General features: G+C 62.0%; 1 long non-coding RNA gene across 1 annotated transcript in view; it reads left to right on the plus strand.

Moving 5' to 3' along the window:
• The first annotated feature begins 210 nt into the window (after positions 1–210).
• Positions 211–6524, plus strand: part of LOC110581840 — a 20702-nt gene continuing 14388 nt past the window's right edge. Inside the window, exon 1 of the long non-coding RNA XR_002480405.1 lies at positions 211–257. This is a non-coding gene — a long non-coding RNA (uncharacterized LOC110581840). The remainder of the gene's footprint in view (positions 258–6524) is intronic.

Consider the following 6524-nt stretch of genomic DNA (forward strand, 5'->3'; position numbering starts at 1 on the left):
GTGAGTGGGTGGGCAGGTGGATGGTTGGATAGTTGAGTGGCAAGGCAGATGGATGGACGGATGCTTTTCTTCTACCATTTTAGTTTAAGTAAGAAATTGCACACTTTCACAGAGAATCCTAAAAACCTACCTCTTGAGCCACCCGTGGGGGAGCCGATGGCTGGCCTGTCTATTAACAAACACCCTCTTGCCTTCTGTGATGCTTTCCAGGAGCTGAGGCTCCAGCTACCGTGGATGGAAGCAATTCCTGAGATCAGGTGGGTGAGGAGGGGGTGGGTACTGGGGAATGGAAATTCTGCGTCACTGATAGTTCAATGAAGGGAGAACTCCGTAACCTCATCCCCCCTCACCATGGTCTGACCTGAAGCTTGGAGAATGCGTTTGTAACCCCTCAGCTTTGGGACCTAAAGGCTGGGGGGTTCCCTGGGGTATCTGTGCATTAGTCCTCAGACAGTCATGCATGCTCTTGTCACAAGAACCTTCTCAAATGTCAGAAGAGGGGCAGCCTTCAGGAACAGAGAAGCCAGAGTGGCCCACCCAGGGGGAGGAGAACCTGCAGGAGGTACCAGCAGGTGTGGGGTCAGCCTGGGGCTGTTCCTCCAGGTGCCCCTTCCAGGTATGAACCGTCACAGTCTGTCTTCATAGAAGGCCCCGGACCTTGGGGGTCACTGCTTCGTCCAGGCTGGCTATCCCCCAGGCTCCTCTGGTCCTGCTCTCTCGCACATGAGTCAGGATCACTGGACAAATGCCGGCATCGGCGGGCGAGGCCTGGGGCCACTGAGAGGCTTGCAGGGTGGACGGGATCTTTCTGGAAGAACCGGATTGGCTGTTTAGTAGCTGGGCCCCACCTGCCGTCTGGTGGTGCAGAGGTGACCGCAACCTGAAATCCGTGGGAGGCGATTCAAAGTGGGGTTGAGAGCAGAGGCTTGGGCGTCAGAGACTGGGTCTGAATCCCGGCTCTGCTGCTGTGCGGTCTGGGCGTCGGGACGGGGTCAGGCTGCCCTTCCTAGTCACGGGCACGGGCACTGCCCCACGAGGGCCAAGGGCAGCCCGCTTATCATGACCACAGCTACCGGCTCGTCATGCGGGTCTGAGTAATGGGATGGATGCTCTCCGGGCCTGACACGAGGGGCATGAGGTGGAGGGGCGCCCCTGCAGGAAGCCCCGTTGTTATCTGTCAGACGGGCCCCTGTTTGCTTCCTGTCCCCGGCCCGGCCTCCATGTCCTCATGGGGACCTCTTGGGACCTCGCCAGGGTGGTGGGGCCGCCTTCAGCAAGCGGCGGGGGGTGCCGAGGGTGACAGCCCACGCGGGATGCGCATGAAACGGGAGCGCGGGCCGTGGAAGAGGCTGGCAGGACTGTGCAGAAACGTATGGAAACATCATCTGCAAAGCTCACGTTGTCCTTGCAATGCTTAACATCACCAGCTTCCTGCCACTCGGTTCTGCGCAACCAGAGGTCAACGCCACGCCCCCGTGCTGCCCGTTCTAAGTTAACTGTGGCAGTGCCCCCCCCCCATCCCCCGGTCCTGGGGCGCAGCCGCGGCAGTGCGAGGGGCCGGTGGCCTCAGCCGGCCTCTCCCTCCACCTTCCCCTGGTCGGGCAGCTGCAGGACAAAGCTGCTCACGTTGAGAGGCCAAGTTTTAGGCCAGGGTGCCGTGGAGCTGAGGTGGGAAGGCAAGCACGTGGCCCCGCTGCGGTCGGAAAGCCAGCTCAGTAGCGCACCTGTTCTCCGGAGCTGAGGGCTCAGCCACCCCATGCGGAGCCGGGGCCCCGCAGCTCAGCCTTGGCCGGAGGGCCCTACCCACATAGGTCTGCGGTCTGGAGGGGCTGGAGGAGAAAGCCCGTGAAGGCCTGGCCGCAGTCCCCGGGACCTTCCTCTGAACCATGTCTTAGCTCGGTGGCCCAGGAGCTCGGCTCCAAGACAGATTTACAATTCAACTGTGAAATGGGATAAAAATTAGACACCCCCTTTGGGCATCTCAATTTTCCTTTTTAAAAGGTTCTGTTCCTCTCACTGAATTTGTTTACTTCTAGATTAGCTTTTATGTTGTGCTGACAGGCACGAGCGTGGAGTGGGGGGCGGTCTGCCAAGTCTTCCTTCTTCACCCTGGGAGAAGCTCCAGTGAGGACCCAGTGGCCACAGGAGCCCTATTCGCTTGTGACCCGGGCTGTGGGCCTAGTGGTGAAGAAGTAGTGCCGATTGGAATCCCAGCTTTGCTGTGTGTTAGCGGGGTGGCCCGTTACCAACATCTCTGTGCCCGTCTCCTAAGTGAAGGGCGAATGCACAATGCAGGTGCCGGGCCAGGGAGGAACGGTGCCCAGAATAGACCCTGAAGCCAGGATTCAAGAGCGTGCACACGTGCATGCACGTGTATGTGTGCCCATGCGTGCAAGTGTATGCATTCCCCTGTCCGTGTGAGCAGTGTGCACAGGCATGTGTGGAGGGGGGTCCCGGCCACGCAGGGAGTGGGGACGGATGTGGGACAAGGAGGAAAAGGAAGCGTGCAGTCTTATGCTGTAGGGGAGACAGGTGTCAAGCAAGTGGACAGAGGGGGCCAGACAGCGAGGGGAGGGGAGAGGGTGGGGAGGAGAGGCCTGGCTGTGAGCCAAGGCCCAAGACACACGCAGGCGGTGGCCACGTGGGGGGAGGGCCGCGGTGACTGGAGCAGGAGAGAGGGGCGAGGGATGCCTGTGTTCGGGCCCCCTGACGAGCATGGGAGGGTTTGTGGGGAGGGTGCTTTAGACGGTTCTGGATTGGCCAGCAGATTATTTCCACGCACTTCCTCGGCCACTCCAGATGTCACCAACAAGGAGGAGGGTGAGGGTCCTCGGAAGCCCCTCTAGACGGGAACCCCGTCCTAAGGCAGGAGGAAAGGGACAGCGGCGGGAGGGGGACCACCTGCCCCTGGAACCGTCACGCCTTCTTCCCACTTTCCCGGTTTGGGGCTGGATCTGGGCTCGAGGGCCACGCTGCCCACGAATATCTCAATTTCCTTCCAATATATTTTCCACCAGAAGGACATTCCAAAGCCCTGTCCCATGTCTGCGGGGCTCCGGTGCCGGGGAAGTGCTTTCCACTGTTTGTGCGGGTCCGGTGGAAGGAGGGACGGTGGGCAGGCAGGGAGGAGCCGACCCTTGGCACCGTTGCCGCCCCGTGGGGTGCAGGCCGCAGGACGCCTCGGCTTTGGTGTGGCCAGCCCGTCTCCAGCCGGGAGCGTCCTGGCCCTGACTCACCGAGAATCACCCGGGCCGCGCCGGGCCGTGCCCGCCGGGGCCTGGAAGTCTCCTCTGGGGCGCGCCGGCGCCCTGCTCTCCTGGGGGTCTGGAGCGAGTCCCGCCCTGACACTGGATTTCATTTCCTTATTTGCTCCCCCAGCCCCAGTTCATTTGCTCATGTCCCGTCTCTGGGCCACGCAGCCCTGGACGCAAACCCCTGCTCGCCGCAGGCTTCGGGGGCAGCATGACATCTGCAGCGTGCAGCACTAAGCCTGGCTTGGGGAGATGCCCACGGCCCTTAGGACAGAGTCCAAACTCCCTGCCCTGCACACACCTCCACGACTCTGCGCTCTGGCCACACCAGCTTCCATCGACCCCAGGACAGGACCCGCTCTTCCTACTGGTGCCGGGTGTTCCTTTGCCTCCTCCTCCTCCCCATCTGGATAGCTCCTCCCGTCCTTGCTGTCTCAGCTTGGATGGGGCTTCTTCCAGGCAGCCCTCCCTGATTCACCCCTGTCTGGATTGGGCCCCCAACATGCGCACTCTGAGCTCGGCACGGCCAAGTCCCCGCCACGTGGTATCAAAGTCGTCCGTTGAGGCCCAGAGACCTCAGGAGCCAGAAGCCGCTCAGGCTTGCCATGGCCTCTCGGAGCCCAGCCCGTGTCAAATGCTTAAGGAGTAAAGGAAGGGATGAAGGAACCATCAAAACGTCCCCACACTCATGGCGATGCTTTGGGCTATCCAGGAGTTAAATTTTCTCGACTGACTGGTGGGAGTGAGCGGTGTGCACGGGGCTTCCTGTAGGGTGCTGTCCGTGTGCCCCGGCAGGAGGGGCTCCCTGCACCTCCGTGAGGCCCATGCGTGCAGGGAAAAGGGCTACTTGGTGCAGACGCGGGCTGGCCTGGGGCATGACTCGGCCCTTCCCAGGCCCCATGAAGGAGCACCAGGGTGCTCATGCCTGACCTGCTGGGGCCCCGGTTCCCAACACAGTCAGGCATGAGGCTGGCGGATGCCCCTGGTGCCCAACATGAGGGTCAGGCCAGCACCAGTGTCCAGATGGGCACTTCTGGGATGGGGCTGGAGGTGGTGGTTCCTGAGGCCGGGCACCCCTCCGCCGTCCTCACGGGGGACCTCCTGACGTGTTCCTTGGCGAGGCGGGAGGGCTGTGGGCTTGACCCATGGGACTGGGTCCTCGCTCTGGATTGGAGTCCAGAAACCCAGGGCCCCGCCTGCTCTGGCTCACTGCGTGACCTTGGGCCTCGGTCTCCCCACCTGCAAAGGGGGGGCCTCCAAGGATCCCTCCATGTCCTTAAAGGAAGGTTCTCCTGTGTGGAGCCACAAATCTGGGCTCAGGACCCAGGCAGAGCTGAGTTCATATCCGGCCTCCGCTGTGTACTTGCTGAGTAACCCTGGGCCAGTGGCTGAGCCTCTCTGAGTCTGTTTCCTCTGACTGTGCCCGAGGTGAGGGTTGTGTGGGGGGCAGGGGAGATGAGTACAAGTGCCCTGAGGTTTCCAGTCCAGAGAGCAGCTGAGCTTGCTTGGGGCCGCGTGCTCCTTTCTCTGCAGGTCTCCTGCGACCACATCCGAGGGACCCCAGATGTGGAGGAAGGAGAGCAGGAAGACCGGGCTCTCCAGCCCGCAAGGGCCGCCCGCCCTCGACACTGGCTCCTTCCTGCAGAGCCCACGGATTGCAGGGACCGCCCAGCCCCGTGGACCAGGCTCAGGAGCAAGTTCATGCCTCGAACATAAGACAAACCCACGCAGAGTGAGCTCAGGGGCAGAAACAAGACGTGTGGCCCAGAGGCGTTCTGGGCCTTCAAGAGGACACGGTATTTGCATGTTCAGGAGCCCGCTAGGGAGGACTCTGGGTGCTGGCCTCCCCCCAAGTGGAGCCCAGAGTTCGGAGGTGTAGCCTCCCCTGCGGCTTGCAGGGCAGGTGGGGAAGGCCTCCCTGAGGAGGGGCCGTGCAGTCCCCTAATAACCTCAGTCTCCCCCTCTGTAGAATGGGGTCGGCAGAAGCTGCCCCACCCCTACTGTGAGGGGCCAGTGGGGTCGTGCCTAGAAGGAAGGACCCAGCAGGTGCCTAAGCAACTGCTCCCAGAGCAGGACCGGGGAGAGACTGAGGGATCTCCTTTGAGCCCTGCCCGACCCCACTGCTTCCTGGGAGGCCCCAGAGCCCCAGGCTCCTCCCAGTGAGGGGGACACAGGTATTACCTCCATGGGCAGTGGGGGTATGGGAGGTGGGGCTGCAAAAGAATTTGGGGGTGGGGGACCTGCAGGCAGGATGGAGGTGGGGCTCCCCGGCTGAAGAGAGCACCCCACCTGGAAAGAGTGGGGCAGAGAGGCTCACCCTTCTGGGGCTTTCCCCAAACCCTTGCAGTGTCTGAGGATAAAGCCTGCCCAGAACGAAACCACCCCACCCCTCCCCTCCCCACGACTGAGGGTCCCCACTCCATGTCTCGGTGGGTCCTAGCTGCCAGGGGTCACAACACAGGCACCGAGGAGAGGGCACTCCGGGTGTCCCCCGAGGGAGCCAGGATCTGGGGCCCGCTACAGGAGGGAGATCTGAAGCCACGTGGGAAACAGTCCCCTTTGGAAGGGTCCTCCCAGGATCAGCCTGCGCTGATGGGGAGTGAGCCCCTCGCTGCTAGTGGTAACCAAGCTGAGATCAGCCGGCCATCCCTCAGTGGTGTTGTGGCAGAATCAAGGAGGCCAGGACACCATCACAGGTCCCGCGGCCTTGGCGTGGACCCTCCGCTGGGCAGACAGGCGGGCAGGCCCTCCTAGACATCCGGCCTGGTGTCTCCACCCCCAGGAGGGAAGGCTGACCCTGTGGCTGCCTGAAAGGACTTGGGTTTGATGTTTTGAAGAAGTGGCTTTTTATCAGAAAACCCTCTGGGAGTCTGGGCTGCAACAAAGGAAATGATATCTGTTGTTTCAGGAGGGGAGAAAACTTGGGGGGGTGGTCATTGAGATTTATGGCTTCCCCTGGGCCTGATCGCCTTGGGGGCTTTGTAACCCTCTGGCTAAGTGGTGCCAAGACAGACAGCAGACAGAAGCTTGCCCCCTCTCCCCCTCTCCTCCCTCCCCTCCCGGTCCCCTCCCTCTCTCGCCCCTCTCCCCCACTCCCCTCCCTCTCTCATTCTCTTCTCTATCTTCCTCGCCTCCCTCCCTCCCTCTCTCTCTCCTCTCCCCTCCTCTTCCCCTCTCCCCTCCCTTTCTCACCCCCTTCCCTCTCCCTCCTCCCCACCCCCTCCCCTCCCTCCCTTTCTCACCCCCTTCCCTCTCCCTCCTCCCCACCCCCTC

Source organism: Neomonachus schauinslandi, chromosome 13 (assembly GCF_002201575.2).
Source record: "Neomonachus schauinslandi chromosome 13, ASM220157v2, whole genome shotgun sequence".
NCBI lineage: Eukaryota > Metazoa > Chordata > Mammalia > Carnivora > Phocidae > Neomonachus > Neomonachus schauinslandi.